Source organism: Erithacus rubecula (assembly GCF_903797595.1).
Source record: "Erithacus rubecula genome assembly, chromosome: 10".
Lineage (NCBI taxonomy): Eukaryota > Metazoa > Chordata > Aves > Passeriformes > Muscicapidae > Erithacus > Erithacus rubecula.
The window spans coordinates 1,860,737-1,886,767 of NC_136662.1; the positions used below are offsets into that span (position 1 = coordinate 1,860,737).

General features: G+C 43.3%; 1 protein-coding gene across 1 annotated transcript in view; it reads right to left on the reverse strand.

Moving 5' to 3' along the window:
- Nucleotides 1–26,031, reverse strand: part of ROR1 (receptor tyrosine kinase like orphan receptor 1) — a 135,940-nt gene that overhangs the window by 105,876 nt on the left and 4,033 nt on the right. The window lies entirely within an intron of this gene.

Genomic DNA, 26,031 nt, shown 5'->3' on the forward strand with positions numbered 1-26,031 from the left:
TGTCTTATTTTCCAATAAAGAGGTATTTTTCTGGCATCAAAAATCCCCTCAATATTTAATATTCCCTTTAAAATATCTCCAGCAAGTCACTCAACCTGAACATAAAAGTTGGGCATTAACTGACTTTAGCCATCTTCCTTTCTCTATAAATAAATGAAAAGAAACAACTTCTGAGTGAGGAAAACCCCATGCAGCTGAACATAACAAATTCAGATTTTGTGACTGCTCTGTGTGTTACACAGCTTTTATCTGTAATTAATATCAGCTCTGCATTGGGTTATGCTTATTGACACAAACAGCCTCCAAGCAAACCTGAGGTAATGGTTAATAATTAAATAGAAGCATCTGAAACAGCAAATTGATAGAACAAAATCACATCATTAGACATTGAAAACTCAGTGTGAATAAAGTAAGGAAAAATTCCATATCTGAAAGCATCAGATTAATTTATGCTGAGAAAGAGAGGCATGTCCAAATCATTCTGTGGATTTCATAATTCTTAAATTTACTTAATTGAAAAAAAATTAGAAAAAGCACCTGCTACCATAGGGTAGCACTACCAGTAGTACTTCAGTACTATTTGTAGCAATATTAAGGTAAAATATTCAAAACAATGTCATTCCTTTCACTGGAAGCACCATTTTAAAATGCTTTAAAATTCTTTCAGATTATTTCTTTCCCATTGACACAACGTCAGCAAAAGCCACAGCGTGTGACATTTAATATAATCTAATTTAATATCATTTATCTGCACCTTCATATAGACATGCAGGGAGCTACAGCTTTGCTATCCCTTAGAAATTAACAGTTCATATCCTTTGGAAAAAGTACTGGGAAAATCCCTGAAGAAGCACATGGCTTGATTTTTATGGAAAGCAATTTGAATTCTATATTCTTTCCACAGCCCTGTGCTCCTGACAGAACAGATCAGCTCAAAGAGCTCCTGGGGATAAATTGAGTTATGAATCAAGTAACAAACAAGGACTGTCCCAGTAGCTTCCCAGATCTTATCACTGGGAAATCATGTTTGGAATGTGGCTCATCCCAGAGCTGGGCAGGGAGCACAGCCCCTCCTGCTCCCTGCAAGAGCTGCACAGGGCTTTGGCCAGGGCACTCACTGGGGGAAAATCAGATTTATTCTCAGCAGTTGCTGCAGCCACTGGCAGCTTTCAGGCAGCAAATAAAGGAAGCAAATCCAAAGGCTGCTGGAGTGAGACTAATGATGATCTATGCCTGACACTGGGAGTGCCAGAGCTGGGCTTGCTGGGGAATCCTGCCCTGTGCCTGCTCTGGGCACTGCCCCTGCAGCTGCTGCTCACAAGAATTTCTTTTGTTGCCCAGATTTTGTTGTTTGGCCAAGTCCTTGCTCAGCTTCTGCTGTGGAGAGAAGAGGCCAATGCTCAGCCACCACTCAGAGGCTGCAGGGGATTCAATTTCTGTTTGCAGAAGGCTTTAAAAACTGCAACCTCACCAGGCCAGCCCTGGATTTGCTGCTCTGACACCAGCACTGCAGTCAGGCCATGGAACAAGAAAAGAACAGATTCCAGGGCTGTGACATCTTGCCCAACTTCCCTGACACAAGCACGGCAAGGAAAAAGAAAATCAATGCTGATGTTCATGTTCTTGTTGGGTTATCCAAAATATCCACTGCTTTCTTCTGGAAAATAAACAGCAGAGGAAAAAGCTGTGGTGGGAAGATGTTATGACACAAATTCTGCTGCACAATTTGGAGGATCACTTCAGTGAGCAGGCAGAGAAATGAGGCTGCAGCTGAGTGATTTCCCACTCCAAGCAGAGAAATGACACATTTACCCCACAGACATGGTCAGCAGATCCAACAAAAAAAAAATGCACAGGACAAACGTGGAGAAAAGAATCCTAATCTTTTTGAGACCTACCTGAATCAAAATTACATGGGTATTTCTTGATCTAATTGCAACTATTTAAAAATACTTAATTTAATCTAAAAGCAGCTTGCTCCAACACCCCAGAAACTCAGCACTGAGCAGATTTTGGGAGAGAAATCTCAGAGCTGCTGGATACCTGGGCACTGTGCTCAGTCAGGGGCATCCAGATCTCCCCTCTCATGGACTTCCAGCTCTGCACTGGGTGAGTACCAGTCCAGATTCACGTGTTTCAAACAGATTTAGAAAGTAGAATTCCATGTGAGCCAGCAAAAACGGCTTTTATTTGCTCTTTTTAACAGTAAGGAAGTGCAGTTTTTTTTACAAAAGGGCAGCTGTGGGGAAACAGAACAAGGTGCAGATTTTCCAACAAAAAAACGTAAAAGCTTCCACCATGGGGGTATTTGGTGAGGTGTCTTATCAGAGAACAGGCTGAGCTGGAAGGGACCCATCAGGATCAGAGTCCAGCTCCTGCCCCTGCACTGGGCACCCCAAAAATCCCACCCTGAGCAGAGAACATAACAAACAACAGCACAGAAACATCACAACTAGAAATCACAAGAAATTAAAGCATTCCCCAAGTTAAACATGTTGTAATTTTTAAAAAGAGAGGAAAGGGCATAGCCAGAGGCCTGAGCCAATCCACTCTGCAAATCCTTTGGAATCTGTGCTCCAGCCCCTGAGGTGAATGAGTGCCCTGGTCACTGGGACACCAGTACAAGGAGCAGCCACTCACACAGTGATTTTTGCTGCTGTTGCTCCATTTCAATCACAACCCAGACAGCATTTAAACCTCCAAGCCATTCCCAGGCAAACACATTTGCTGTTCCTGCATCCTCTCTGCCCCATTCCTGCCCTAGCAAGTGAGGAGGGACAGTGAGCTCAGCACCATCCCATGGCCATCGCTGATCAGCAGCAGCCAGGGGCAAAACTGCAGCTCCAAGTGCTGTAATTACAAGACAAAAAGCCCACCAGCAACAGAACCACCACGTTAGAGCCACACTCTGCTCCCTCCCCGAGCAGCCCCAACAATGGTCCCATTGTTCTGCAGCCTCATCTCTGCCCAGGGCCACCCACATCTTCCCCACTGCAGGGAGAAGTCACAATCCTCCTGCTCAATAGACAGGGAGAGGAGAAAGCATCTTTACAAGGCTTGTTCATTTTTCTTGGATAAGGGGAGAGAGAGCTCAGCCTTTGCCTCCAAGCCAAAGCCCTGAAAGGAAGAGAATGAGTTGGAAGTTTTGAGGATGGACAAGCCTCAGACACTCAGAAATTCTGTATCACACAAGATTGATTTCCTGCAAGTACAAGAGGCCTCGGGTGAAAACGATCCTTCACAGCCCCGTGGCCAGGAGCCAGCAGGAGGCTCAAACACAAAGGAGGCATCGTGCTTGTCTGGAGATGTCAGGAGCTTTTGATAAATTCTAATTCATTCTGGTAAATGAAAAATTCCTGGGATCTTTCCTTCATGTTAACATGTGCAGTAATATTTCAAATTTATATAAATTACACACAAAAAGAAAACCAGTTTTTAAAAAATGAGCCAGTCAGTCCTTCCCTTTTTTTTTTTTTTTTTAATGTTTAAAATGTTCTGCTTCTTTTTATCAGGCCTGCTATAAGAAAGGAAAGCTAAATGCCACCAGCCCTAAAAATGCAGGAGAGGAAAACAGAATAATATGTCATGCCATATGAAGTCCAAAGAAGTTCAGACCAAAATTTGGGTACCCAAATATCTGCTGTGAGCAGGGGAACAGAGCAGATCCTAGGAAGTTTTAAGCTTTTCCAGGATTCACCTAGAGACCAAAAGAGGTTGTGGAAATAAGATTTGCCAGATGTCCCAGTATAAATCAGGATTTTTAATATTTCTCCTGACATCCCATTAACCTCACCAAGATTTCCACAGATGCCATGTGGCAAACTTGTCATAAACCTCAGACACACGTGGGCAGAGGAGGACAGGGGAGAAACCTGAATTCAGCTCCCTCAGCTTTCCATGCCTGGAAAAGAGGCAGGAGAACAAGGAGACAAAGAAAACCAGGTTGGATGTAAAATCAAGACAGAAGGAGGGAATGCAGCCCAGATGGGTGAGGTAGCACAGATCCTGCAGCTTGTTCCAGGAGAAAAGCTCTGAGCTTTTCTAGAGGGAAAAAAAAAAAAAAAAAAGATAATTTTTTATCATGCTTACTTGAAGATAAACTTTCTGCAGCCTAAAATAAGCCCTTCTGTTGAAGTGCATTCAAACACACACAAATCAGTGTTCTGATAGTGTCATGTGGAAGGGACACAGGCTTGTCCTGGATGTAAGGTCACTGCTATCCAACAAATTAACTTCTCCTTACACTAAAAAGACTATCCCCACCCTCTAATCAGTAAGCACTCAGCCCTCAAGAGAGAGCTTTTTCTTTTCTTTCTTCTTTTTCTTTTCAAATGAGCATATTTACAACAGGTAATAGGGAAACTTAATCAGCCCTCAGAAAGTATTTAGGTATAAAGAGGTGCACAGAGCCATTGCTCTCTCCATCCCCCAGCAGAAATGGGATATTTCTGCAGAGCTCAAAGGGATAGAGTTTATCATGTCCACTGAACACCTGCCTCCACTTAACCCTTTGGGGACTTTCTGCTTCAGCTGCTTTCTTCAATGGGGTGAGTAGATGAACAGGGCTCTAAATTCTTCACAAACTGTCTTCCCCTGCCTCTTTTCAACAATATCTTACCAGACAGTCTTTCAACAGAGGGTCTCCATCCTTATGGTTTTCCAAAAGACTCCAGCTGAGGGATCACAGAAAGTCAGCACAAGGCAGTTTTGTTCCTGCCAAGCATTTGAGCTCAGATCTCCCCCTTCATTGTGTCAATCACTTGTCTGGGCTGGGTCAAGAGTTATTCCCAGATCCAGATGCAATCCAGGTTTCTGCAGTGACTGTCTCCTTGTCCTGCTCCTGAGCCTCCATGCTGCACACACTGCTCTGTATCCAGGCACAGATCTGCAAAATTCTTGCCATGTATAAAGTTAAGCAAGTGTATTACCAATATCTATACAATTCATCTTCATCTCTGTGTAAAATCTACAGCAGATTTCTTTGGGTACTTTTGTTTAAAAAAAAAAATGTTCAGAAGCAAAGAGTTACTGAGAAAAAAAAAAAAAAATAGGGGAAACACCACATAGGACAATGAGCATGGGACTTCATTAATATAAAGTCAAATATTTGTTTTTTATTGGGAGGTTAATGTGAAATATTCAAAGTGAACAGCAGCAGCATCAAGAAGCTGACAGCAGAAATCAGCTCCTCTGCCTTTGCTGTTTGCACAGAGCCACAATACCAGAGGTGCTTTAAAGAGAGAGATAAATGATTCATCCCAATCAAAACTTCACCTCTCAAGAAAAGTCAAGATCAGATTATCTCAGCACAAGAGTAACACAAGAATAAGTGTGCCCTATTTATTTACACACCTTATTCTGAAACATATTGAATGTTCTTAGTTGCAAGCTGCAAAGCTCCTTCCCCCCAACCTTGTTTAAATAAAACTGGTATTGTTACAGATTATTTGAATTTTTAAAGCCTAAATGCAAGATAGTTGGAATTGGAAGGGTATTTGTCTTTTGGAGCCCAGCACTACAGAAATCTGGCATCAAAAGTACAATAGAAAACAGAGTTTGGTGGGAAGTTCAGCTGCTTCACTCCCCTGCTCTGAATAGAGCAGAAAACTTCTATTAATTCCCTGCTGTTCCAGCCAGGGCAGGTCAATTCCCTCAGCACCAGCCTGGAGACTCTTCCAGCAGGGTTGGAATTAACCCTGTTCATGCTGCTCAGGAAGTCCCCAAGTAGCAGTGCCAGGAAGAAACACAACTTCCCAAACCTAAATTCCAAACTCTGCAATATGGACAGGCCAATCATTCAAAAATCTGGGCTAATCTGCAGCTTCTGAAATCTGAATCTTCTGAATCATTCATTCTGAAATGGAATCTGGATAAAGGACATTATCAGTGCAGTTACAGGGACAAAGTGTGGGAGTTTTGGCATAAAAACACAACCTGGATTTCCACTCTGCTGGCAAAACTTGGAAAAATTCATTGCAGAACAAGGCATGTAAAGCACAAAGTGCTCAAAACAGGGACAGTCCACCCAAAATACATGAAAAAACTGCTTCAAGCACATCCCATGGTAAATTATTTGATAAACACCAACTCAGGTCTAACAACATTTTTTGCCATGTCAGCTTTAAAAGCTGAATCACAAAGCTGGCACTTTAACAACAGTATTGGGGCAGGTACATGCTGAAAGTACTTCAAATAATAATGTTGCTGTAAATTCAAGGTTTGCAACTAAAATCACATTTATTAAGGGTAAATAAGGCAATAACTAAGCAAGTGAATGAGGATTTCCTAACAAGAGTTTGAACCACCCTGGAAGGGAATAGGATTGAGCTCTTTGGACCTTGCAGAGTTTGGAGTAAGGGGAGAGCAGAAGGAAGAAATTTCACCAGGAGGCAAAACCTTTCCTTCATCCAGCACTCCCCAAGCTGGAAAACCTCTGCTCATTGCTGAGTTCAAGGTGTCAGCCTACACAGTCATTTCACCTACACAGAGTTTTTTCACTCTCCAGGGATCCATTCCCCAGCTGTGCAGTGGGAATAGCACTTTTTGCCTGCCTAAGGAGGAATATAATAAGGAAAATGATGTCAAGGATCATAAGGTTTTGGGGTATTTACAGTGAGGACTATGAGGAGCAGAAAATAGGAGAAAATGGTGGTTTAGCCAAAAATCAGTGTGGCAACCACTGCTCAGTGCTGTGAAGTTCAGCTCAGCAGCAATATTTAATAAAATGGATGGATACTAAACTTCATCCCTTGTTGTGGTGTCAGCAATCAAACCTGCACAGAGAGAGACCTGCCCTGAACTGTGCTGAAACTCTGAACTGGCCCTCCCTTGGCTCATTCCAGTAAAACCATGGCAGCCCAGTGCTCAGAGCTGCAGAGCTTTTGGCTTCCCTAGTCCAGCCAGGGGGGTGCACACAGAGCCCCAGGAAGATCTGAAATGAGTCTGCTGTGCCCAGCTAAAACCTTCTCTCCTCAGTGAAGACAACACTCCAAACACATGTTTAATACCCAAGTGTGTCTTTCCAATGGGAAAAAAAACCAAAAAACAAAAAACCCAACACATTTAGAAATGCTTAACTGTGGGAAAGAATTCATGTTCAGCAGAGGATCCAAAAGGGTGGCCACAAATGTGCCCTGTGGATTTTGGGCAAGGCAGAAAGAAGAAGGGTCCAGGCTGTCTCCTTTTCTGTGCAGCTGCCCCGTGCTGTGCAAGGACTGAAAAATCTCTTCCCACTTACCACAGAAAGAAGTAGGAAAGTGTCAATGGTGCCAAAGCTCAGAGGATGACAAAGAAACCAACAGAACCAAAAGAAAAAAAAAATTAGTTGCTATTTTCCCCAAACAATTCTAGGAACACAAATATGGTTTTATAGATTTAACTAATTTTTTCTTAATGGAAAAAAAAAATAAAAGAGAGCTGTAATACCAAGAAGTTATATAAGCTCCAACAAAAGCTGACTATTAAGAGCTTTAACTACCTAAGGACCAGAATTTTATGCCAAGAAACCAAGTGGCAGGAGGTGCCACATGCCAGCAGAAGGAATTCATGGATCCAGGAGGAACTTGCTCCATTGTTTAAGCAGCTGATTTGCTAAGATGTGGGCACTGGAAAAGCCAAAGGGCCTGAAACTTCCCTCAGTGTGCTGGCTGCTTCCAGGCACAAGCATCCCACCCACTCTTCCTCTATTAACTACAGATGGCAGGGAAATGAGGGAGGAAAAACACAATATGCCACAGCTCTTTCCCACAGAGACTGAGCAATATCAGGGGATCACACTGTGTTATTTAAATCTGGGAGACTAAAAATACAGCTCTTTATTGCTCTGGAATGTGAAGCCCAAGAGCAGCTCCACAGTCTGAGGTAACAAACCTAAGGATGCCCCTCAGTTCCTCCCTGTGCCTGGGTTTGGTGTGCATTATGTTCCTGCAGACCTTTTCCCCTTAGTAAAACAAACAAACAAACAGGCAAGCACATGCTACTAATTTTATTTACATTACACATTATCGACCAAATCTATATTTGGGGTTCTTTCCAGACCACCAAGGCTCTCCTTACAGGGACTTTGCACTAAGCAGAGAAACAAAAAAACACAGACAAATCTTGTCATTTCAGTATTGAGGAAATAGATGCATGTCAAAAATATGTTTATGAATACTCCAGAGGGAAAGAGACACATTCCCATGTCAAAAGGGGAATGTTTATTATCCATATATTATAAAATATAACAGATAAGGCAGCAGACTCAGATTATTCTACAGTGACAGCAAATTTGGTGCTATCACTCATTCCTCCTCCAGCTGAGGAAACCTGGAAATCTGCCCCAGGTTCAAACCTGATCCCAGAAACAGCAGAGGCATCTTCAGTCAGCAAAGGCTGATCCAGGAGCTCAAAGGATCCCATTGACTCCCAAGGGCTGGACCAACCTGTGCATCCAAGGCAGTGCCAGGCAGGACTCACTGCCAGGAATAAAATCCCCCTTAGCTCTGCCCTGTCCAACTCAAACATCTCCAGCACTGTGGTTCAATAACCTCCCTTGCACAGAGATTTTACTCCTAGGAAACTCTGGAATTCAGCTGAGGTTTCCTTGTCTGCATTGGCTGTCCCTGCTGGTAGCACCAAGGTGTGCATAAAACATCATCCCCTTCACTCCAACAGGTCTTCATTTCCACAAAATAAAAACCACAGAATTGATTTTGGACTTTTTCCTCCAGGGCTTCAGCCCAATTTGTTGAAAACTTTTGCAGGATATTGGAGATGTGCTCCCAGGGCAGTGCAGTGACAGCTCCTGACCTTGCTGCTCCTGTGTCACTTCATCTCCATGTTCCTTTCAGCCAAATAGCAAAAATCAGGTTTAGGGGATGCTTTTACCAACAAATATCCATTTATTGCTGCCTAAACCCCTTTTCCTTCCTTTGTGACAGAACCATAGAGAAGGGAAAACAGGCAGAGGTTGGAATAGGTGACCCCAAGTTCCCTGGAGCAGCATTAGAAGGATTCCACAATTTATAAAATTCAGGCATTCTGCATCCTGGAAAACAGCAGGATTCTGGCACAACTGACTGACACCATTACACAGGACACAAACCTCCTTACCTAAAGTCTGATTAATAAATATTAAGAGGCTGAGTTTGATATTTCCAGAACAGCAGCAAATTTCATAAACAGGGTGATGTCAGATGGAGATTATTGGAGAAAAACAAAACAAAACAAAATAAAACAAAAAAATAACTGGGGTTTGTAATGGAAGGAGGAAAAGCTAAACAGAGTCTCAGGCTCCTGAGATTACAGGTCAGCCCATTTGAATAAAAAATTGAGTATTAAAAAGGGGGTGGGCTGTATGTGTCTCTGTGTATTTTGGGGGGAAGGAGGAAGGAGAAAGGGGAAAGTAATACTCGTTATTTGAGCAGGGCATGCCTTTTTTTCTTGGCAATCTCTGCCTTCTCTTTTCAACAGACACATCCTTTGGGGCCCAAATTGTGAGTTAGACACATGTCCAGAGAGAAACAGGCCTCTGTTTTCTGTAGAACAACAGACTACTTATTTTTCAGTACAGACAACCCCTCCTATCTGGTATTTAACTTACATCTAAACTAGTCCCAGCAGAGCTACCCCTCTTAATGGCTCACACAACCCTGGAAAACAGATTTTTTTCTGCCCTTGGACTGGGCTCATCACTGATGCATTAACTCAGAACGACAGTGAACCCAAGTCTATTCAGCTCTGTGGGCTGGTGAGGAGTGATGAGGCTTCTTGGCAGACTTGAACTACTTGGGAAGGCAGAAGTGAATCAAAGGCTGTTACACAGATACAGCAAAAACATTCAGGAGATTCTGACATGCTCAATCCTTGCAGAGTGTTTGATGTTCTGCTGTTCTCTAGTGACTCATGTGATTCATAAAGTAGATATATTTGTCATCTCCTTGGACAGAACTAGAAATGTACTTTGCTAGGAGCAAAAACAAATAGGTTTTGAGAGAAACACCACAGGTGAATGAATGCCACCCACAGCAGCAGGGATGTGCTCTGCAGGAACTCCCTTTTTTATGGGAATTCCCAGGAGCACAGGAGGAGGTTCCAGGATTGTGGAATACAGTTTAGGTCTGAATCATGTTTGTTGTCTGTGAGTGCTCATATCAAAAAGCATTTTATACTCTATCAGGCCTGATAGGGGAAAAAACTCAGGTATGATACCATTATTGCTTTAATTGAGGAGTGTATCTGTAATAAACAGGTGAGGGAAATATCCACAGAGACTAAATGGAAGCTTTGGTTTCTCTAGGATCCCTTTAGAGTCACCCAGATACCCAGGGTAAAAGAGATGGGGCAGAGTCCTCTGGCCATGCCCCTCCCAAACTGTCCTGGCAGATGGAAATCTAATTTCTTGTTAAAACACAGCCCTCACAGCCTCCCAAGGCTATGAAAGGCTTGATTCTCCTCACCCTGGCAAGTTTTCTCTCTCATATCTAAATTAAGCCTATTCTGCTTTAAATTAAGTCAAATATCTTTTGTCTTAGCAATCACTGCCATTGGGAATAAACTGTTCTCTTCATCCTTGTAACAGCTGATGTAGAAACAACTCACAACATACCATATTTTTTTTGCTTTTTGCTCCTTTTTGGTGATACAACCAAACAACTCACAATATATCCTTTTTTTTTCCTTTTTCCTCCTTTTTGGTGATGCATCCAGAGCTCATCCATCCTTCTCAATGAGAGTTTTTTCCTCTCTTGCAGTTCTCCAGCTGGTCCCTGCCTCTCTCCAGAGCCACTTCCAAGGCTCTTTTCCTGCTGCTGAGCTCTGTCCCACGCTGAGCAGAGGGACAGAGACTTCTTGTGCCCTGCTGCTGCACAGCCAAACACAACTTCTGCCTTCCCCTCACACTGCAGCTCTGTTGGCTGGGCTCCCTTCCCCTTCCAGGACAGCTCCCCAATCCTTCCAAAGAGCTGCAACCCCAGCAGCTCCTGTCCTGTCATTTACACAGGACTTTCATCCCTTCCACTAATTCCATCACCATATTTCTTCTTTTAATTTGTGTCCCATCCCTCCCTCCAGCACAACTGCTGCTCCCATTCCCAGTTTGTTCCCAGAAGAACCAAACCACCAGGCCCAAGGCTTTCCAGATATTGTTTTCCCTGCATGGAAATGTTTCCAGTCCTGCCTTTACAGAGTTTCACTGAGCCCCAGTGTCCCCTCCAGGGTTGATAAGCTGCTCTGAGGGGAAAGGAGGTGGGTGTGACAGGATTTGCCCCTGACAAAACCATTTTAGCTCCCTATTTATCTCCTTGTTATCTCCCAGCTGCTTGCAAATACTTTATCTGCTGCTCAGCAGATTGATGTTGAAATCCTCACACTCATTTTTTTGCTTCATTCCCAATTTTTTAGGCTTCCCCCCCATCAGCACACAGGGTCTCTCACTCTTCAGCCTGACCCAGGATGAGCAACTTCCTCAGAGGTTGAAGAACTGACAGGAGAAATCCTAAAACATTTAATTTTTTCCAAGTATTCCCTAACAGTTTTTTCTCATTCTAGGCTGAGATTGCAGTGCTGATGTCTTCGCATTCCTGGTGTCTGCTGGGTTTTTCAGGGCAGGGTCAAAAGCAGTGCAAAAAAAAAAGCATTAAAGATTTCAGCCTTTGCTTTCATTCTCCAGAACATTTCCTGTGCACTGAGTCACAAGTCAGCATTTTCTCCTGCTTCAATCCCATTCTGTGCCTCAGCTTTTCTGACTTTGTTGCTGTGTTTATCCTAAATTTTTGTACTGGTCTCTGGCAATTTCATTCACAGATTTACAATACTTTCCTATCCAGGGCCTCTCTCTTTTTTATTCACACTCAGCATTCCCAAATCAAAAGTATAATAATGTTCTCCTTAAGTAACTATAGAGTCCCTTAAATACTTTCTCTCTTCATATTTGCTTCCCATAAGATATGAACTTTAGTCCAACAAATCACAGGATTTTTATATCATTGTTATTTCCTAAGGAATTTGAACTCCATCATTCAAAGTTGTTCATTAAAATACTTCCCAAAGTCACAATAGCAAATTTATGAGCACTTTGTCATTTTATAGTTGAGAAAAGAGCATTTCAACCCCACATTGGGCAATTTCAAGAAATGCCACAAAATTTATATGATGAAGATGACAAGTTTTGAAATAATTACCACCTCCAAAACCAAACTGATAATGATTTCTTCTTGTCAACATCCCACTGCTCTCCCCAAATCCACCAACCTGGGCTGCTGGGAATGGCAGGAGGTTTTTGCAGGATTGGGAAGGACATGGATAGGAGGCAGTGGTGGAGTTTGGGCTCAAGAATAAGGATTTATTTATGTGGAATGGCTCCATATGGCACATCTAGATAGGTCCCAATAAAGAAATAAATAAAAATGCTTTGATCTTGGAATTTTGGTAAAAGAGGCATGTGTAAGAACAGATCCCCAGTTTTTATTCCCAGACCTGTTATGGGGTGTTTTTTTGGGGATCTCATACAAGATTTAACTGTGCTCCTCTACAAGCATCTAAAAGGAAAAATAAAAAATACACAGCAAACCACAGTGAAAAATTCAAAAATTGTTTGTAAACAGTTCTGATCATCCTTGATCAAAACAACTATTAAAAAAAAATCAGCAACTCCTGGATACTATCACAGAGAAATAAAAACAGAGTGCACAGTATTTCTTCTTGAGGGAACATTGAGAAGATTTGCTTTTTTCTGCTGCCTGCCAAGCTGCAATAAGAACCATATTTTCTGCATGAAATTTAACACCCAGAAGAAACTGTAAAGGACCAGAGGGTCTCCTGTCCCTCTGCACTTATTACTGCTGTGAGCTCCATGAGCATATGGAAAGAAAACTCTGGGTTGCCTGGAGATGATGTAAATACAGATAAGTGCATTCATCTGTTTAAAAATGAATGAAAAGAAAACCTCCAGATCTTATTAAATAAGTTATCACAAAAATCTGAAAGTACATCTTGGCAGTGCATCAGTCTGGGCACATCATTTTTTACATGTTTTGGGTTTAAGTGCCTTTTCCTTTAGCTGCACTTCATGTTTCTCAGGACTCAGGGTAAAAACCAACTTAATATTCTGACACACAAAATTTATTTGGGTACTTCCCATTCTGGTTCAACACATATCAATGGCCTAAGCTGCCCAGGCCCAAGAATATCATTCAAGAAACAACACCAAAGGATGACAGGTGGTCAAAACCTGCTTTTTATCCTTTTTCTGCTTTCCATCATCCAGCTCTTCTTACCCCTGTTCCTCCTAAGCCAGGCAAAGGGAGTGCAAATATTAACTCTAATATAGAATTTGTTTCTCCAGCTCCTCTTCCATCCCCATATCCCTGAGAAAAAGCAGCTGCTCCAAACAGATTACACTCAAGGAAATCCAAACAGATTACACTCAAGTGCTGCTTTATGGCAGATTTAGGAGAGACCACAATAATCCTAAATCTGATCCCCTGCATGACACATGCCACAATTCCCTTTATCCAGTGGTTCTGCACACATCCCACTGTGGCTGTGAGCACATTGTTCCCAAGTCAGCCCTGATTTAAAAGCTCCCAAGTGATGAAGATCCTCCCACATCATTTGATGATTTGTTTTCCACAAATAGCTTCTTTCAAAAGTGAAAAATTCATGGAAGAAAATGAAGTTGGCTCCCTTGAGCTGGAGATTTAAGAGTTTGTCCCCACTCAAACCACACTGCAATGGAGAATTCCAGGACAGAGCTGGGAAGCAGAAATGGGGCACCAGAAGGTCCACGTGGGGAAAGGGTCTCAAAAAAATAATAAAAAGCATCATCAAGTACAGAGAGCCTGTGCCAGACACCCAAAATAAATGATGTGTCTTCACAGCAAACCAGCCTGATTCATTTCTGCTGACTTAAGTCGGGGTATTTAAAACAAACTCTGAACAAAAATACCTTTTTTGTTTACAGGACTTTGCTTTCCAAGTGGCTGCCTCTAGAGATGGCATTTTGCAGACAGCTCAGGCCTCTGGATGCTGAGGGATCCTCGGGGAATGCACCTGGGTGGCTTCAGGACTTTCAGCCATGTCACTGTCACTACCACAGGGGCTGTGCCATGGATCCCAAGGAGGAAAACTGCACAGGGAAGGGCTTTGGACCCAAAAAACCAATTCCAGGATTAGCCCTCAGCCTTATTCTCAGCTGCTTTAGTGAAAAACTGCACAGCAAGATTAAATCTGCAGCAAAACAAGGATTAGTCCAGCCCAAGTGTAGGCAAGGAAGGACAAAAAGCTGTTCTCACCCCAGACAACATCCTGTCACCCCCTTTTCCCTGATCTCCCTGCCTGCTTTATGAAGTTCAATCAAAAATTGTATTTTGTTATAGCCCAGTCTTATAAGTTTGGATGAAACCAAAAGAAATCTCCACTGGGTTGTAGTTAATGATACCGTGCTCTCCTCTGGCTCCCTGCCAGAGAGTGAACAGTGCCAACATTTGCAGACTTCCAACAGGAAATTAAATAACTGCCCTGTTGGAAATATAAACCCATTTACAGTGGTCAGGCTTGCATTTTCCAAAACAACGCCACAGTTTGTGCATGTAAAACTGGAGGAAAATTTGTCAGAAGATTCAGCCAAGCCAATGTGAAACAAAGCCTTGTGGAAAGGTGTTTTACACAGGTCTCCAAATCAGAGCTCTGTCAGGTGTATTTCCTGCCCTGAGGAACAATTCTGGCCCTTTAGTGAGTGCTGCACACACACACATCCCCCATGGCTGAAGATTAACAGAGGCTCTGATTATTTCATCATTTTCTAGATCACCAAGAATTTATTCTTAATATCAACCCAAATCTCCTCTCCTTCAATTTGAAGCCATTCCTTTTGTCCTGTCACTAAATCTCCTTGTTAAAAGTTTCTCTCCATCTTTTTTGGATGTATATTGAAGGGAGAGGCAAATTCCTGGAGTTTCACCAGTGCCATCACCACCACTGAGATCTACACCAGAGACAGGAGCCTGCTCCTTCCCAGGACTTTGTACAGCCTGGACTGTGCCACAAACCTTGTCCAGACCCCACAGGTACAACACACAATAAATATTCTATTCTGGAAACATTATTGATTAGCAAATTTGACTCTCATCTTCACTCCTCTTCATCATCCAGTTGTTGAAACCTTTTTCCTCTGGCACCTCCCCTTCATCTCCCTGCTGTTGACATTTAATCAGAAATCACATGGACACACAATCCAGGAGAGGAAGAGGCAGGCAGAATATTCAATATGTGTATCCAATAATATGAATATTCAACAGGAACATCAGCAGGAAAATTTCCACACTTAAAGGAAAATCATCCTTCACATTATTGCCAATGCTAAGATACTGATGACTGTAGTGTTGTTCTTTAATATTATTTATTTGCATGAGTGGAAAGCAGCCACACCTCACCTTTTCATTGATGAAACCTTCCTTGCATTCACCATAAATAGTCTGAAATTGCAGGTACAGAATGCCCCCCTTCCCCCTATAGTGCTACCTTGTATTTCTGCACAGTAGGGCCTTTCATTCAAGGATCTGAATTTGTATTACACAGGTGGGTAAACATTATTATCCAGCTTCAGTTGGATTGTTGCAGCTCCGTGGCAAACCAGCAGCAGAATCATTCCCTGAAGGGCAGATTCCCCTGGAGCCAGCCCTCAGCCCTCTGGAGTAAAGACAACTTGCAAAAGTTTGTGGCATCAACCTACTAAGAAAGTTCCTCCCACTAATCAAACTCATATGGACAGAAATGCTTGGAAAATCTCATTTCCTTAAGTAACTCTTCTAAAATGGACTAAAGAGTCACAAAAATAGATTATCTACATTTGTATTTTCAAGTCTCACCTCTAGTGTATGTAGGTAAAACTAAGAATTGGGCATTATTAGTGCCAGTAAAGTAGATCTATATCACTGCTGTTATTTTTCCTTCCCTTCCTGCTCTTCCCACACACAAGCTGGGCTGAGGCCCTTGGAAAAGGCCAGCAGTGACACCACTGCCCTGGCATGCAGTGAACCATCTGCATCTTTCAGATTCCCATTCTGCAGAAGTCGTGGGAGCAGGAAAAGAAGCAGAGGCAAAAGCAGCACGTGTTCAAGTGGCAGGAAAAGCAGGGCTAGAGCCCTACAAAGGCTCTTGGCTGCCCCAGCACAGCACTCAGCAGCAGCCAGGTCTCCCTTTCAAGTGTCCCTCCTGGAAATGGAACACAAGGCCAAGTCTCACTCCCTTAGGCGAGGCTCCAGGAAGGCACTCAGGCAGGACCTAAGGTTAAACACAGAGCTGGGCCCAGCTTAAATCAACTGCACTGTTTACACTTCCAACCTATGGGTAAGTGCTCTGCTGGACTGGGGCCTTGAGCAGTGATTGTTATTTAACACTTTCTTTAAGTTATCCTGCCAGTTCCTGGTGCCTCAGCAAACTTCATCTCTTTCCCATCCTCTGCATCCCCTGTTGTTCCTTGAACAAACACAGATGTCCCCAATTGGAGCTGAGATTCTGCCACCACAGCCATCTAGGAACCAGCAGATATTAAAGGCAAAGGGGACTTGCTGCTTTCAAAGATTTCCTCAAGACAAGAATAAATTAGCACTATTTGCTGGCAAAAGAAGTAAAAAAGGCCAAGGGAGTTGATAGGAAAGGGGGAACAGACCAGCCCTGAGGAGGAGGTAACAGCCTGAGGTGTTTTCCCTCCCCACAGCCACTGCCTGGGGAGGAAGATCAGCAGGAGGAGCTCTCACTTCTTGCTGTGGCTGACAAACAGCAGACCCTGGCACGGGATTTGCCTGCTGGGAAGCACCAGAGGCATCAGCAGCAGTGCCCTTTTCCAGCTTTTGCAGCACCAGTTTGCCCAGAAGTGCCTCCCACCAGTGTCCCCGTGCCTCACTGTCACAGCCCAGGGATCCCAAGGACAACCCAGCTGGATGAGGCATCACCACAGCACATGGACAGGGAAGCACCAGCAGCTCTTTGGCCTCTTCCCCATCTCTGCCACCCCAAAGACACCAACAGACAGCAGAGCAATGATTGCAGCCAAAGGGAACAACTTCTTTTAAATGAGAGCTGAAGAAACTGCTTAAACAGACCTTGGAATAGTCAGCAGGGGATCCCTTTGAAAAAACAAGACTCCCAAGGACCGTGAAGAAGAAAAACCACACTGGGGAGCAGAGATTAGAAAAGAGGAAAGAAACAGCTCCAGGAGGAAGGAGTATCATGTGCTCTGCTAACTGCACCTCTTAATTAAAAGAACACAAGTGTGGCTGAGTGGAACAATGTCTGTGCACATCCCTGCTACAACACACATTTATAAAAGAGATATATTCCTGCTCTTCCAAAGGCTGAAGGCTTTCCATTCATCTGGCTGCAGCATGTTACAGGACTGCAGTACAGCAAGATAATCTCTAGAAAGCCTGGGCTGTTATTCATATATTGAAACATAAGTAAGATATTATTGGTTTGGAAGCTGTCAAGACACTTCTCTGTGTGCTGCAACAGAAGTCAGAACCAGACATTGTTCAGCCCCTATCCAAGGCTTCCATTGGACACTGGAAAAATCAAAGACCAGAAATCCTTCGAGGTGTTGACATTATTTTCTAAACTAAATCATCACCAGCGTAGTTCCCATTCACATAAAACTAATTTTATTTGAGATATAAAGCTTCTAATATAAACAAAGTTTCTGAAAGAAAAAACAAGTCAATCATTGTAGCTGCCATGGCAAATAATATTGCAGATTTTTCATTTATTAATTCCCCTACAGGCTCTAGGCATGTGAACATCTGTAATCCTGCTCCCCAGTACCTTCTGCTCTGAAAATTAAAGTGGTACAGACTGACTTTTTTTTAATAACCTCAGTCAGTAAAAAATAGAAAATAAAAAGAAAGCATTAAAAACTGCATTGTTATTGGTGTGCCTGTGTTGTATTAGCCCAGACATGTCTGTGCTTGGAAACAAATTGATTGCATCTCTTGGTAAAGCAGCCCCTCTGTGGAGAATGCACCAATCTCTCCCCAGATTAAAGAAGAAGCATCTGTTAATAAACACAAACCAACTGAGGAGCTGGCACTGCTGCAGGAACTTCATGGCTTGTGTTTCTCTGCTGCTCATCATGTGCATGTAAGGGCTGAACTACAGCACATCTCTAACAGCACATCAGGGGCTTCAGGTAAACCTCAAACTGTTCCATGTGTACAAAAAATGCATTTAAACAGGATTTTTAAAAAATAAAATGCATGCAAAGTATGTGGTGGAGCATTTATCACAGACTCTTTAGCAATTCATTACCAGTATCAGGTACAGGATGCATTTATTCTGAATTTACTTGAGTGCAAGGGAAGAAAAGGTTTGGTTAAAATATCCTCCTGTGGCTTTAAAGATCCAATTAAGCCAAGCACATTCCCAAAATGAAAGGGATGTTAATAGAAAACATGGAAGCAGTTACTGGCTGGCACAAAAATCCACTGAAACCCAAACAACCCCCAGGACCTTGAGTTGTCCATAGAAATGATGCAGCTCAAAGGCACAGACCCCAGAGTGCTCTGCTCCTCCCAGGAATGGGAGTGGAAAAGCAGCTGCTTTTTTTTTTGTGGGATGGAGCCTTCAAACCTGCCAGCATTTCTGAGCAAGCCTTCCCCCAAACACACAGCCAAGCCCAAAGCTCAGTGCACAATGGTTTACCCCCAAAACTCCAGCAGCTCAGTCCCTCAGAGGGCAAGTTTGGCATTAAAACACTAGAAAATAACAAAAAATAATAAAAAATCCACCCTGGCCAGAAGGCACCAAAAGTGAATTTCCAAATATTTAGTCTTTGTGCTCACCTCCTGCATCTCCAGACATCCCAGTATGCAGAAATGAGATGGAACCCCCAGAAATAAGTTGGATTAAAACTGGCCCAGGGCAGAAGGTGTTGGTGCAGGCCAGAAAAGGGCTGCCAGACCCTCCCCTGCCAGGTGCACCCCTTTTTCCAGCACATTTTCACCTGGGCTGATGTCCAAAATAAACCACCCAAATCCCAAAAGTCAGAGATGAATGAGCACAAAGTATCTAAAATGTTTCCTAGTTTGGCTCAGACTGGGAAATTCTGCAGAACTCCAGAAAGGATCAAGCTCTGTGCAACAGGAAAGAAACACTTGAAGCTGCCTCCTCTTTCACTTCATCTGAACAAATGTTTGATAGATTCAGGCAAAATGGAAAAATGCTGAAGATTATAAAATCCTTTCTCTACATATACAAAAATCACTCATTTCACAACTCTGTGCAGTGAGGAGAAAAGTAACAAAGCCAAAAAAGCCACGTAAGAGCCTGGAACAGGAGTTGCTTCCCAGTCAAAATTTAAATACACAGCATTAAACATTTCCTTTTTTATCTTTATATTCTTCCAAAATGTGAAAAGTTCTTGCTCAGAGAACTATTGCTCTCCTTGAACTGCACAAGAAATTATTAAATACAGGTTCCAAGAACAAATACTGTCTCAAGTTGCAACAGCTTTCACCAAGTACTGCAAATGTTCTCCTGATACACAAATGGAGCTAAAATTTGGAAATTATTTCAAATCCCGCGTTCAGTCTGAGAAGTATTTTTCACAGAAAGTGTGTCTTTTCATTAGGATTTAACTGAATTCTGTATTATTTATTGGTAGATAAATGAGATGCCTTTTGTGCACATTTTTGGAGGAAAAATTATCATTAAGGTTGGGAGAGAGCATGAGAACATTGGAACAAAAAGTGCAACCATTTGCATTTGGCTCGTTTGAACCCCGTGAATATTTTTGGATAATATTTTGTTTGGAGAAACCCAATCTCCCCCTTGAGCAGCTTTTTTTTTTCCTGTCTGCAAAGGCCTGGCTTTGTCCTTGCCTGGGCCAGCCATGGCAGGACAGCCAGCACTGGAAGTGACACTTGTCTTTCATCCCTGCAAGCTGAGCCAGCCCCACATCACACACAGATCAAAACCATCCCTGTCCCGGGGCATTTGCTGCAGGAAGCAAAGGCAACACTGGATCCTGCTTCAAGATTAAATCCCAAGTATTCAAGTTTCACACATTCCCTTCCCTCTGGGAAAGGGGCACTGGAACAAGCCCAGGGCAAAATCCCACAGGATAAAAACCATCCTGGTGGTAGCAGGGTCCATTTGGATAGCAGAGATGTTGGGGAGCACTCAGGAGTTATAGTATACACAGCAAAACAAAATATTTCTCCTATTTCTTTTTATTTTGAGTCCAAGAAAGTCCATCAGAGGAACTGCCCTTCCTTGGTTTTCAGGATAAAATATTCCAGGACACCCTACATTTGTTCACTGCTGGATGAAGTGTGTCTGGAAACAAAGCAGCAGAAGCATTTTCTAGGGTTTAAAAAAATAAAAAAAAAAAAAAGGTGGATTTGAGTCTGAAATAAGGAAAATATCAAAATACATTTTCAGTGTACTTTCTTTGTGTGCTGGTAACAAGTACCATCATTAGCAGGGCTGAGTTCATTCTTTGGGGTTCTTTTAAGGCCACAATATCCCACACCAGGGTTGGCACATGGTGACTTTCACATGGAAGGTCTTTCTTCCTTTACACAGGAAATATTTCAGCTGGCTGAAAGCAACTGCCCACTGAAGTTAGTAAAAGATTCATTACATGCATCCTCTTCAGGATTCTGGCAGAAAATCTGTCAGGCTCTGCTGCTCAGATTGACTGTCTTAATCAGCACTGCTGAGTGACTGAGCCATAACCAGGATCTTCAGGATCTTGTAGGATCTTTAAGACAGCAAAGCAAGGAGAGATCAAAAGGTATTTCCCTGCTGCACCTCAGTCATCTTCAGTGTAATCCCCAACATCTCTGGTGTCAGTAATTCCCAGCAAGAACAGAGCAACAAACAGCAGGATAATATCAAGCCTTGATACCTGATGAAATGAAAGCTAAATTAGCACAATAATCCTTCAAGAACATAAGTGCCTTCTCAAAGAGCCTGACACCAGCTTACACAGGCAAGGACAGAAAAAAAGCCTATAAAATTCACTTCAGTGGGATAATGCAACAAAAGCTGAAGAAAGTTGAGCCTCCTATCACCACACATCCATCCCTTGCAACATTTCAAATGATTTTACAGTTCTCCTGACAGATCTGTACACAGACACCTCTCACAAATTCCATGGGATATACACACACCTAATCCCTCCTTGCACTGCTGAGACAGAATTCTTCCCCTCAGGCCTTGTCAGTTATTACAATTAGTCCAGGTGAAGTTACCCTTGATAATCTCAGGAGATAATAACTGGCAGGGGGAATAGGATAACAGAGCATCCGACAATTACAGGCTTTGGGTAGGGGATTTCTGTAGAGCTGACAACCAAATAAACAACACCTGATGTACAAACCTGTGCAGGAGCCTGAACTCTGATTTTTCCCAAAGCAAAGGCAGTGCCAGCATTGCTGTCCCTGCTGTGACCCTGCTGGATGGGCTGGGATGCCTGAGGCCACAGCTTCACACATTTATTGGCAGAGAAAACTCCAGCTAAGACTTTGGTGCTGCATTCTGGCAAAACTTTGTGAAAAAGAGGATTGCTCTTAGAGCTAAGTGTGGATTTTTAAAGTTGGATGTACCAGAGGTACTCCACAATAAATATGAGAGACCAAAAAATTCACCCAGTGCTTCAGAGCTCCAAGCCCAGAGACTTCAGCATGGCCTTGGATGAGAGAACTGAGCAGGGCTGAGCCTTCTCTCTAGGATGAGAGAACTGAACACACCCCATAAATGACAACAGAGCAACTTTAAATGTTCTGATTCCCAAAAATCCATGTAAAGGTGCCCTGCTTACAGGAGTCACCTCCACCATGACATATTGTTACCAACCAATGCAAGGAAAAGCTGCCAGTTTGCAGGTGGTCTCCCCTTTATTGAATGGATTCCCTCAAAATTCACTGTACCTGCTATCAACACTGACACCACCTTTTCCTCTTTCCCCCAGTACCAACTCTCAACTTCTGAAGTTTTCAAGACAGATTAAAGAATTTCCCCAGAACCATGAAGGACCTGCAGAAATGTTGAAAGCAGAGCCACAAGTGTGATCAGTGCCAAATGTGGCTCCCCAGTGAAACCAGTTCAGGAAGGAAGGAATGGCCCAGTTCACTTCATGCCCAACCTAATTTGTCTCACCCTGAACAGCTCAACCACCAAAATATTGATGTTGACATTCCCTGGAGGTTTTCAGCCTGAAATGAGAGGGGTTGGTCACACAGCTCCTCATATCAGGACCATATTTGCTGCTGGGAAAAGTAGGAGACCACAGATTTTAAGAGAAAATTGTCCAACTTCTGCACATCAAATACTCTCAAGTTTGTGAACATTTTACTGCTGCTCAGGGGTCCCTACATAGAGTCAGAAATACTCATTAGGATTTAAAAAAAGATCAACCACAAACAGGGAATGCAAGAACATAAATTACATCCTACAAACAGGCTCGCAAAAAGAAAAGGACAAATCAGATATCATCTCTCCCTATATAACACAAGAAAATCAGGTCAGTATTTTCTTTTAATCCCTGATGAAATATAATTTTGCTAATAAGATTCCCCTACAGTGAGAGGATGCCTTTACAGCTTCTTCCCTTGCTGGGCCTCTTTTTGGAGAATTTCTGTAGCAGAGGAGGCTGAAAGGAGCAAAAACCCTTTAAGGGTTTTTACCAGGATGTGCTTTCTAAAACTCTTTGCTGTACTAAGAATGCAGTTTATAAAGAGGCAAAATGCTACTGTTCTTAATATACTGAAGAACACTTGTTTTTGTTCAACACAGAGCAACAAAACCTGCACAGAAAAGATAATGGGAATATCCAGCTTAAGAGAATGACCCAAAACTCAGGAGAAAAGGGGTCTGGAGCTCCAATGGTGCTCCACTAGAATGCATTCTGTTATCCCACACCAGGTTTCAATTATTCATCTCTTAATCAACTTCAGATTGACTTATTTAAAAGGATGCAATTTTAACAATAAATCTCATGGACAGTGTTAATTAAAAGCTAAATCTTGCCCTGAGCTGGATGCCCAAGGTCTATGAGAATGTTCACAGCCCATTTATTTACTCCAGCATTGTGTCAGTTATTGAATTACAGTAAATTAAAAACACAGTGACAGAGCAATAGCTGAAATAAGTGAGGCTTGTTGCATCTCACTTACAAAGGTTGCCAGACTTGGGCTCTGTCAGGCTGCCAAGAAAAGTGAATGTAAAAGTCAGGGGCCCTCAATTCAGAAACATCCTCTGGTGAGCATGGGATGTCTCAGCCTCAGAGATGCCAGCAGGCAGAAGCAAAGGTCCACCACGAGCTCCTCCTTGGCCTCCTGAAAGCATTTAATGATATAAATCCATCTTCCTGACAATCAGCTGGGAATTAAATGACCTCTTGTCACTGTAGGTGAAACTCACTGAAAGCAGAGCTCAACGTGCTGCTCTCTCCTCTCAGCACGTTCTGGAGAAAAAAGAGATGCTACAGATTTTCATTAAATTCACTGAGAGATAATGTGTTTTATAAAGAAAAATCCAAACATATGGAATGAATAATTAACATATACAAAAAAGAATTTAAAATGAAAACGCACAGAATGCTTGTTACTTATACAGCACATCAAGTACTTCAGAGTAAACAAAACAATTATAAAGACACTTCCTTTCATTTGAAGCCAAGTTAATTTTGGAGAAGAGATGCTCACCCATGATAACTGACCCCTTAGAGGAAAAACTGGGAGAGGCAATGCTGTAAATGAAATGCAGCCTGCACAGGGCTCAGATACACATTAACTCCACCAAGGTGTCACAGGTGAGACAATCCCTGTACAGCAGGATGATTCCTCTCCATGAGGAGAAAGGTTGAATGTGGTTTTGCAAAGGGGACCTCACCTGAGGAAAACCAGATAAAATCTTAGTTCTAACACTGATTTTATTTTTTTATTGTCTGACCAAGCTTCTGTCTTCTGGAGAGCTCTGTGTGTTCAGTCACACTTATCTGTGAGGACAGAACAACTGAAACTGAATTCAGAGAGGTCAAACCCCCTCATTAAAACACATTAAATGTTCCACAGGAGTGGGTGTGGAAAGAGCTAAAGGCCCTCATGGATTTTGAAATTAAAGCCACTCAGATCCCAAAGCCTTTTTCTCCAGCTCATGTTCTTGCTGTGCAGGAGTAGCCATGGTGCTCTCTATGGACCAGCCACACCATGGACATTACCCCCTCCATCCTTTAAAGCTCAGCTGAGCATCTTCAGGGGGATGGGGCCACCAGAGCAGCTCTGCAGAGGAGCAGAGTGACACTGTGACTGTGGAAGTGCACGTCCCTCCAGAGCCAGCCTGGAGTTCCCAGGGCAGGAAAAGCATCCCCTGCTCCATCCCCAGTCTCTGAGGGGATGTGTGAGGAGCTGACAAAGCTGCTGAGCCTTTTTCCCTGGCTTATCTCTGATCTCTCTATTTCCCATGGCCTGCTGCTGTGCTCCTGCTCCCAGCTCCTCCACTGCAGCTCCTTCCTGCCTCTGCCTGCACAGATGTTCAAGGCTGTGCTGCAGGCAGACAGAGCATCTGGGAATGGGACAGGGGGACACCAGGGACAGCCCTGGGAGGGAAGGAGCAGAAGGTCACAGGAAGCCCTTGTGCTGTATCAGTTTCAGCATTTGACCTGAGCAGCTTGAAAAAAAAGCTTTTAATAAAATGCAGGCTTCCCCCACGAAGCCTGCACGAACTTTTCTCAAGAATTCACCCAGTTGTGAAACTTTCCCAGTGCATATTGGGATGGCAAAGTCCTAACTTAAAGCTGGTTCCAAATATCTGAGTGAGTGAAAGCACAGCCAGAGTATCAGCAGGGCTTGTAGAGACCATGGAACATCTGCACAAAGTTCGCAGCACTTCTGCTCCAGCTCCTGGGGACAGTGGCTGCCTGTGCACATGGGGACTTGCCTTATTTGTTATTTTTTTTAACCTTTCTCTGACAGATTTTCTTCACCTTCAACATTCCCAGGGCACCATAAATACACCCAAGATCCCTGTCTCCAATGTGACATCACAGAATCAGAGAATCCTGAGCTGAAGGGACCCCAAAGGATCATGCAGGGTAACTGCTGGTCCTGCACAGACACCCCAACAATCCCACCCTGTTCCTGAGAGCCCTGTCTAAACCCTCCTGGAGCTCTGGCATTCCCTGAGGAACCTGTGTAGTGTCTAAACATCCTCTGGGGGAAGAACCTCTTTCTAGATATCCAACCTACACCTCCCCTGACTCAGCCTCAGCCATTTCCCAGAGTCACTGGTGCCAATAGCAAAGAGATCAGAAAACCTCAGCAGGGCCCAGGTGGGTTAAGCCAGGCCTGGACCAGCTCCCCCAAATTGGCCCATTCCAGCCCCCACCAGCACCAGTGACCCAGGACATGCCCTGCAAGAGCATCTTTTGTTATCCTTTACCCTCTGATCCACCAGACTCCACACAGCTCTCCAAAGGGTTGGTTAGAACAGGGTATCAAACACAAAATCTCCACAGACTCAAAGCAGCCTTGACCTGAGCTTTCTCCTGCTCTCCTTGGGTGTGAATTCCATGTAATGACCTGCTGAGAAACACCAGAGAAAGAGCAGCTCTGTGCACACAGCCCATTTATTTATCCCTGCCAGTCCCTCCTCCATGGCAGAGCTGTGCCTCCTGCTCCTGTTGGTGACCACCCTGCACCATTTTCAGGAATCCTACCTGACAATCATCCCCCAAATCTGTGTCCATCCCACCAACACAGACCATGGGATCTTTCCACAAGCCACCAGGCCCTTCCTTTCATCTGCAGCCCTGCAGATTTACTTGGAAACAGTGGCACTGTCTCACTTCAGGAGGAGATCCTGGAAAGCAATCTGCCTCACGCCAGGATGCTGGCATGGAACAGCCTGAGGAGCCTGGGTTATTGCTTTCCTCACTAAAGGGTTCCTTTCTCAAGCTACTTCTTTTCCCCAAGCTGCCTGACTTTGGCACAACACCATTTTCAATATTGCATTGCATTAGAGTCCAAATATAGGCAAGTTCTTTTATTTTAC